Source organism: Lactuca saligna, chromosome 3 (genome assembly GCF_052625555.1).
Source record: "Lactuca saligna cultivar CGN05327 chromosome 3, ASM5262555v1, whole genome shotgun sequence".
Lineage (NCBI taxonomy): Eukaryota > Viridiplantae > Streptophyta > Magnoliopsida > Asterales > Asteraceae > Lactuca > Lactuca saligna.
Genome location: NC_136419.1, coordinates 39,530,096 through 39,540,347, shown reverse-complemented (window position 1 = coordinate 39,540,347; position 10,252 = coordinate 39,530,096).

Here is a 10,252-nt window from a genome sequence, read left to right as displayed (position 1 = left end):
GATTATTAATATATTATAAGTTCTAATATATTAATAATATTATTTGATTAGTTTGATCAAGAATTAATTTAGAATCAATTAAGTGATCAAAAGATAACTAATTAAATATATGGGTTGATTATGTAAATCATCCATATCTTGTATAGTGGGCTAAAAGGCTCCATGGACTATCAAGTTGGGTTCCACCCATAGGATGCTCCATGAGAGTTACAAACCCATGGGTCATGGAAATGAAGAGTCATGACACATTAGGGTTTAACCCTAGATGTGTCAACACTATATAAGAAACATGTTCTCCACCTAAAATCGGCTACACTAAGAAACAAGAGGGCTTGGCCGATTTTGAGAAGTGTGTGTTCTCTCATAAGTTCTTCCAAGAGCATTTGGTGTTTTGTGAAGCATTTGAGGCATCACACTTGGGGTGCTAGGCTCACAAGGTTTCAAGGAACACAAACAACAACAAGGTAAGTTATTCTATCTATACATTAAGTTAAAATTGTTCCCCATGTATGCTAGATAGGAATATAACCTTGGAATTCAACTTTGCATGACAATTAGACAAACATAGATCCAAGGTTATTAGGGTTGCATGTACACTTAGGAAGTGTTAGAATGCTCAAAACCCATCACTTATCACTAAAACCGGTGAGGACTCCTTCATAGGGACGACTGAGATGAATTGCTTTCTCAACGCAAGGACATTGGAACCATGTGAGGCTCATTCGTCCTATGCCGACTAGGACATTGAAGCTTTTCATGGGTACTGATATGAAATCGATTGGGGAAAAGGAATAATTGTCTAAGGTAAGAGCACATCCTATGATACATGCTTTAACTGAAATATGATTGTTGTCATCGTTACTGAAACTGGGATTACATATTTCGGAATTCAGGACCTACCAATAGGCCTAAGTCCTAATATCAAAGAGAAAGATTCGGAAATATAGAAGACAGAGGTGTTTACGGGAAACGGTTACTCAGAACATAAACATGAAGGCTATTCCTTTGACCAGAAAGGAAGGACGAGTAGAGTGATCCTCTATCGACGATGGGTACTACTTAAGTGAAGTCCTAATTCGGTTAGCTGTCGCTCTACGTCAAGCAGACGTCCTTCATACCCTAACTGGCCGGTTTAGAGCTCTATGACCTCGACTTGGGTTATGGCTAACTCTCGCTGTAGAGCTTTGTTGTCTCTCATAATTCTCCGGTGAAAAACTTCAAAATTACGAATGTGTTTTGTGTTGGCATCTGAGTCTGCTTCAAGTTCCATAGTTCGCTGAAGGGTTGCCACACCTAGCATCACATTCTGAGCCACTCGGTGTATTAGGGTTGGAAGGGCCCTGTCTACAGGACCCCCTCGATTAGATTCTAGAAGTTGTGGTTACCGTTGTATGATGGGGTTTGCCTTGCTTATGGATCCACCTATTCAAGCTCCCTACCACATAGGCGTTGGATCTTGGAATCCAACTTGAGGGTTAGGATTTGGCATTGGTGTCACTTGGGGTAGGTTTTGGACTTCCGGTTCCGAGTCAGTCTCTTCAAGAAATGGTTCGACAAAGCCATCATCCAAATGAATTTCATGGTTTCCTTCTGGCTCTGGCTCGATCCATCCGCCATCTCCTTGGTTGAGGAAGTACGGGCCGCTAGGGATATGGAATTTATCCATGCTATCTATGCGAGGTGATGGTAAAGGGGTGGCTAATAGGCATTGAATCTATAATACTTCCGATGTATTACAGTTACACTATTACTTCTCCTGGGAAAGTTTCCGGTTTAATCGTTATTGCATCCTAAAATACCCCTATAGTATTTTAATCTTCATGTTTGGTTCTATATCTTTTCTGGTATTTAGGTAAGTTTTAGGCTTGCTGCAACAACACAGTCACTCCCACGCACATGTTGGTCATGTCTCGAATGAATATATTTGATCAGGCTATATTGACCCTAGACATGATTACATAACTGCCCAGGTTTAACCACAATGTTCAACATCCAAATACTTTTGTTTGGTTCTTTTCATGATACTGATTCTGGTATATAGGTATACTTGTATACTTGTAGTAAAAATACTTATATTTTTAAAGTATACTTTAATTCAGAGCACTTTCGACCCCTTAGTGTTTATAGTTGTATATCATGTAAGGTTCGGTATACTTAGTTCACTATAAACAAAAGCTCTGATACCAATATGTCACACCCCAAAACCGATGGTGGAAACATTCCAGGGCGGAGGACGTCATGCGTAGTATCACAACCATTGTACATAGTAAGCATAGTAAACACAACCATTACATTACATAAGAATATTTACATTTGTTTAAAAGTATTGAAAACATAGTTTAAATACATCAACGTATAATCAAAAATAAAGACGAGACTTCTATATGCTCTGTCTTCTCCCAAAAATAAGCAAGATACTTGTCTAAGTTGAACCTGAGAATACAAGAAGTTTTAAAAATATCAGCATAAAGCTGGTGAGTTCTTAAGCGGTTGAGTTCTGGTAAAAGAAAATGTTCCTTTGATTTCATGAAAATTTGTTTCCTAAGAAAATCCCATATTTTCTTATAAAGAAGTTTGATTATCCATTTGTTATATAGTCTTCTTATGAAAAAGTTAAGTTATCCCAGAAAAAACCTATATTTTCCTTTTAAAAGTTGATGATGTATTATCCATACAAGAGTATCTACTATACTTAGACAAAACTTTTCTTTTCGAAGCTCTAGTTACACCCAGAGGAGTATATTAGTTGTATTTTCGAAGCTCTGGTTACACCCATAGGAGTACATTAACTGTATTTTCGAAGCTCTGGTGACACCCAGAGGAGTACATTAGCCATATTTTCGAAGCTCTGGTGACACCCAGAGGAGTACATTATCCGTGTTTTCGAAGCTCTGGTGATACCCAGAGGAGTACATTAGCCGTATTTTCAAAGCTCTAGTGACACTCATAGGAGTATAATAATAATAATAATCTCGTTTTATGATTATCATGAATACTTTGTAAATTATAAAATATAACATAAAATATAACATTTTATGATGAGGTTCACAAGTTCCTTGTTTTAGTTTTGAAAACTAACTCCACAAGTTAATTTCTTAGTCGATCTAATAAATCGGTTTTTTGTGTTAAAAGCATACTAAACATGTAAGTATATCATACGAAATAGTAGGTTTTTAGTACAAGTTCCCTTGTACTTTTTCTTGTATTCCCCCCCCCCCCCCCTAAAAACATGAAAAACTCGGAAAAAGGTGTAGGGGTATGAACTCACCTGCAGTGAATGGATGGAAGTGCCAGGTAGGAATGTTAGGTGTTAAGTGATGACTTGAACACACGCGAGGATCCTATGTAACATGAAGTGATACATAATTGTATTTAATTAGTTATTGAATCACTAATTAAGTAAGTAAATACACTCTAATGCGCGAAAACACTTTATTTCAAGTGTTAGGGGTGATACGGGTTGCATCTAAGGAGTGTATGGCCTCGTTATGGAGTTTACTCTTCAAGTGGGAGTCCTTAGGGGTGTTTATGGTTTTGGGACCATATCCCCATGAGTTTACGACCCTAAACTCATGGTAGTGGTGTTATTGGTTGTTTAGAGGTCTTATCTCACTCAAGGAAGGGTCATAGGGTTGAATCAAAGGCTATGGAAGTGATTGGGGCTTGAAATGGACCTTAAAAGGAGTTTACGGTTCTTGAATGCTTCCTTGGTGAGTTTACGGTCGTAAAAACATGATTTTATGGCCGTAAACTCATGTTTGGCTTATTCTTGCATGATTCGGTGCTTCTAAGGTAGGCATACGAAGTTCTAGTCACTTATTCAAGCTATAGAAGGTGTTTAAGGGCACTTTAACACCCTAAAAAGGTGTTTACGGTTTTGGGACATTACCTAACTGTAAAATCATATTTACACCTCTATGTTTATGTTTTGGGGTTCTTAGATCATTCATGCAAGTCCCTAGGCCATTAGCTAAGCATTGGAAGGGTTTTGGGGCATCAAAACCCCCTTTTTGGGTGTTTATGGTTTTGGGATGTTCCCAAACCGTAAACACATGTTCTTGGGGCTTTTGGATGATTAAACCATGGATTCTCAAGTATGCTAGGCTATACAACAAGCTAGGAAGATTAACTTACAGTTGTGAAGCTTGAAGGGGCGTTTCTAGATCGAATCCCGAGTTGTAGAGAGAGAGTAGAGAGAGAAAGCTGTAAAGGTGTGAAAAGGTTCAAATGGAGACCACTCAACCCTTATATAGGGTTGAGTTCACGGCCAGGTGGGGATCCACCCAATCCCGACATCAAACGGAGTTTACGATTTTACCCGATTAAATGGCCGTAATCCGACTTAGTCGTGAGCTAGAAATTTTTCCAAAAGAAATCGAGGGTATTTCACGTGATTTTATTGCTTTCTGATGTATATGAATAATACAACAATAACCCAAATGGATTTACCTAACTCAAAAGTTAACGGAAAACTTTAATAAAAATAACTTTTTATTAACGGAAGCGGGTTACAGTGACAGACTAAATTTCGGGTTGTCAGACAATACAACGCTCGGATAGGTTGAGTAGGAGATATACATGGGAGTCTATTGGTCACATTAAAAGAACCCGTATCTAGAACTGTGGATTAACTTTTCCTCGATGTCCGGATTTAGTCCTGAATTTCGGTAATGATGGGGTGACTGGGAAATTCCGATGAATTAGGTTTGTAGAAGGGTTATTTTCTTTCTTTCTGTCTGTTAGTCATATGTTGCCTCCTCTGTGTGATCGAGAGATCCGACCTGGACTGTAACATATGCAATTCTATCTCTATGCATCTTCTTTCTATGCACTTCTTTCTATCTGTTAGCCACATACTCTCCCCTTTGCGTGACTTACAATCCGACCTGGTACACAATATATGCATTATTCTTTTTCTCAATCCCTCTAAAAACTTCAGTTAGTCATATATTTCACCCTCTGCGTGATTAGAAGAGATCCGACCTGGGTGTATAACATATGCATTCTAAATCTATGTTCTTTCTTAATAATTGTCTGCTCACCCGATGTAAGAAGTATTCTGGAAGTCCTTGATTACTGGAGCATGTCAGGAAGCGGGAAACATGTTCTAGTACAATTAAAATTGAACACTAACAGATTGTCTGTAGATCTCGCTGCTCAATTTAGGTGGACAATAATATCCCTAGTCCTCGTCAGATAAATGGTCCGTAGGAAATTTATTTAAGAATATAGAATCAAAAGTGTCTTGTCTTTATTAGCTTGTCCAAGTCTTATCACAATTTTTTGTGTTTAAGTGGAACACAATATCGACGATCGATCAGACATGGACATGAAGGTAGATGTGCTGACAAGTAGACAAAGGTTGTCTAACAACTTTGATCCCTACATCACAAAATTATATTCAGTGTTCGTTTAGATAATGTTAATCTATTTTATTTTATTTTATTTTATTTTTATTTCATTTTAAATTTACTTTGTAATTATCAAAATTTAAATTTTTTAAGTTTTAGAAATTATTTTATTTTTTTTATTTTTTTTATTTTTACTTTATTTATTTTAAAATTGTCAAAGTCTTTAAATTTTAATTTTAGAATTTTAATTTTATTCTATTTTATTTTAATGTTAGTTTTAATTTGTTTTAAATCCTCAAAAGTTTTATTATATATATATATATATATATATATATATATATATATATATATATATATATATATATATATATATATATATATAAAGAGAGTTTACAGCTGAAAACCCTCTTTATTCTTCACTTTTCAGCTTCCGGCCGCAAACACTCTCTCTTTCTCTCTCAACTTCAATTTTTTTTTTCGTTTTTCTGTGAAATTACTCGGTTCATCTCAAAGGTAGTAAGATTCCGACCATGGATATGTATTTGTTTCAGGAAATTGTTGAGTTTTAAGTCTAAAATCGATGAAAAATTGGTCTGTCGGAGCTTACGACCCATGCTTACGGTCAAGGGTAGCTTACGGCCGTAAACTCCGTTTGCAGCCCTGAGCTTACAACCACGGGTTTACGATTGTAAACTCCAGGTTGACCGCAAAACTCCTGGTTGACAGTGAACTCAAGTTTGGATAAAATAATTAATTGTCTTTGGGCTAAATTTAAATAAATTGAAATATTATTTGCTCAAATGTCTTTATTTTCTTACTTAGTCTGTTTTAGTGCAGATCAAATAGCAAGCTTAAAATTCGCAGATTTGCTCAACTTGGCGATTGTTCTGGTAGATCCTCCAGTTGTACATGGGGAATTTAGGTCAATGATTCACGGTCTGAGAGAATGTTGCCTGGCCTCTGCCATCACCATTAAAACTGTGGTCTATCACATCATAAGGGAATTCTGGAAGACTACTAAGATGAGAAGAGATGGCGATGGAGCAGTTACTGTGGATGCGATTGTTAAGGGATGCAAAGTTGTGATCACTGAGCAGTTCATTAGAGAAACGTTGCTAATCAATGATTTACCTAGCTTTCCCACTGAGATCGGGATAGAGGACGCCCAGAAAATACTGGAGGTTCCTGGCTTATGTGTCCGTCAGCTGCATCTCTGGCAGGAGGTCTGGTGCGGATGAAATCTCACTGGGAAACACCGGAGCCATCATTTCTCTTGCTGCAGGGATAGGCTTCAACTTTTTGAGGTTTATCCTGGACGAGTTCGTGGTTAACATCAATGCTATAACCCAGGACACTTTCTTGATGTATCCTAGGTTCATTCAATTATTCATCAACAGACAATTTCCTAAGATGGTCAAGGAGGGAGAGACCCTTGATATGAAGTCCTTAGGTCCTCACATTGTTGGGCTCATCAAGTAAAATTGCAAGGGAAAAGTCGTCTTCCAAGGATTGTATCCGCTTGTGAAATTCGGAAGATTTCCTGAGCCAAATGAGGCATCCAAGTCTCATAGATCGTTTGATAAGATTTCGTCTGAACCTACATCCTCAGAAAAGGTGATCTCAGAAGAGGATGTGATCTTTGTGTCAGACTAGGGAGAAAGAGAAGAGACAACTGTTCTTGATGTTACTGTAGCAGAGAAGCATGATCTGACATCAGCTCAAGTCGAAAGTGACTATAATGAGGGGTCTTCAAAGAATTTAAATGTGACTGATCTATATGAAGATTTTGATCTTACGGGTTTTGATAAAGATGAAATCCTGACAAACTTTTGAAGTAATGAAAATTTTTTGTCGAATGTCAATATCAACAAGCTACTTAACAATATCAATGATGTTGCTAATCCAGCAACTAAGATAAGGGACTCCAATGATGTTCTCGATTCAACACTTCCTACTACAGAACAAGTGGTTGATACAACAACTCCCATGGTGACAGCGTCAGGGGGTCCTCCTCATGATATTATTTCACCTACCACAGAACCAATTCAGGGTGATGATGCAACAATCCAGACCTCATAACCTCCTTCAAAAAGAAGAAGACGTGATCCTCAACAAGGACTTCTAGATTTTGGTTTATCTCAAGGCCTCCAAGTTACACCAATTACACCAACAACCACTCCTTCTATTGTCTCAACAGAACCATTTAGTGAAGGCCCTAGCACCACTTTTGAGGCTCGTGGATCTTCTACTCAGGTAGGATTTTCTCCTCCCCGACCAGATCATGATGATGCCTATGTACGGCTCGCCTTGCATCTAGCCCAGGAACAAAGCTCTATGCCTTCTCCCAAAGCTAAAGGAGTTTCTTTTAGAGAAGGTCATTCAGGGGAAGATAATCCAGCCGTTGAAGAGCTTCAAAAGAGAGTTAATATGCTTGATCAAAGGAACATCAAGCTCAATATCCAATTTAATGAGCTTTTGAGCGAAAATATGCAACTAAAAATTCAGGTTTCTGATCTTGAAAAAGACAAATCTTTGGAGACTAAGCAGATTACTGACCTCCAAGAGCACTTTAATCTTCTCACTTCAAGTTACTTTGAATTGAAGAAAAAGCTTGAAGAGGAATTTGGTGACAAATTCAAGACATCCGCTAATGAGTCTCGGGTCAATCTGCACATTGAAGCTCACCCCATTGTGACATCTACTCAAACATCACATGTTGTTGTTAGATTTGAAGAAGAGCCTGTTCAAGCTCCAAGTATTGTGGCCCACAAACATGCAAAATTAGCTAAAGCATCTGCGAAGGGTCAACTTCTGTTTAAAAGGAGCTCGGATCAGAATGCTCCTGGGGATCAACCCAAGATCACCGTTACAGATCTTGGAGAGAATCGTTTCAAGAATGTATATGGTGATAGGTTCGAGATCATTTCATGGGGATTTCACGACACACTAAGCATGTGGATCGTGAGACGAAAGATTGACAACACTGAGTTGTACAAAGAAGCTCATGATTTCCACTCTTGGACCAGAGTTGATCTTTCAGAGTTGTCAAAGGCTCCGTTTGCAAATCCATCTCAGAATCCCAGGATACACATTTCAAGCATTTCTTGGAGGATCAAGTACTCAAGGGTTTTCCCTTAATGAAGACTGCAGAGTCAATCATTAAGATATACCCAATTGTAGTTGATCCCAAGACCAATCAACCTCTTAGATCTGTGATGTGGCCTGCTACCGATCAAGTTAAGCAGATTCCTATTCTTCAAAAACATCCAGATGGATCTCTTCGAACCATGCAATATTAGGTGTTTGATGAAACTACTGGATCTGATGTCATCAAACTTGAGAAGGGATGCATCTGCTTGTATGAAAAAGGAGACATGCTTCAATTTGGAAAGTGGGATATACATCAGCTGAGCCTTCATCATATTAAAGTTGTAGAAGACATATTTGAGCCAGTTGCCAAAGAGTATACAACTATGGTTGGGGAGATCATTAACAAATGGATGTGGAATGGAGCAATGGGGATGTCAGATGTGCTGGTGGTTGACAAAGATTGAGCTTAAGCTAGCACCAAACCAAGGGGAAGATTGAAGGGTCTAGTTAGTGGTTTGGTCTAGGCTTACATTGTAATAAGTTCTTTTCAGTCATTATCAGGTTTTGGTAGGTTTTTTAGAGTTTATGACCTAGTAGAGAGTTTACGACCGTAAGCCTGTTTACGGTCGTAAACCCAGTATCCGGCCCAAGTGCTCAAGCCACTATATATAGGGGTTGGTTAGGTCATTAATGGTTGTTGATGCCACAAGTATTCACGGTCATAGAGAGCAAGTTGTACCAGACTTTTTTATGCAATATAAGCATGTGCAAGCTTGTTTCAATTTTGTTTCTACTTTATTTCTTATTCTATTTGATTGTGTGATGGCTTGATCGTTGGTAAAGATCCGTTTTCAGGACCTTACACATATATTTATGAAGCTCTAGATAAGTTAGATGTACTTGTAGAATGATACATTGAGTGCTCCTAAAGTAAGAAACAGAAATAGGACTAGTGAACGGATGGTATAAACCAATGGATCAAAATCTCCTAAGCGGTGAAGTCAAGGTTGGTTATGTATGATGTGGGTATAATAGTATAGAGCCCGTACTATTATAAACACATGATACATACACAAACTTGGTGGAAACATGAAGGGGTTTTGTGAAATAAGAGTCATAAAGAAGTTTAAAACATGATTAATGGATAATACGAAATTTTGACAGCTTTAACTTTTCTATCAAAGTCAAACAACCAGTATAAAATAAAAATTACTTGGTGTACATTTGATATATGTTTGAAATTTGAGTTTGTATCCACGAAGTATTATTGGTAGTAAGATAGAAACACCAAGGAATGAAGTGAATTGAGCTAGTTAATTGTTAACAATCAAGTAGCTAAAACGGGATATAGTTGACTATTGGTAAAAGTCTATAGTCGGATAAGAATTGGAACTCCATAGTTATGATTAAGAAACTAGTTGAATTTGCTAATTTGGTACAAGTTTATGCTACTAGATAAGAGTGATAACTTCAAATTAGAAACAATTTGATTGAGAAAAAGATGGAACGGAACCATGAATTCCATCTTTAGATGAAAGTAAATAACCAGATTTGATTGACGATACTGGAAGGGGAGCTAATGACCTAAGAAGAGATACAGTGTAACTGAGACATCTTAGGAAGGAGCTTGATAATGTTGATTTAGTAAGATTTTTTGGGATCCTATGAAGTTGGCGACTAAATGGCAACATTCTCATGTGTGAAATGTAATGGTAGCTATGTAAGAAGGGTGGCCTTGTGATATCATGACACTAGTAAAAGACGAGATATGGTGTATTAACCTAGTACACTATAATGGAAGGTGAAGTCAT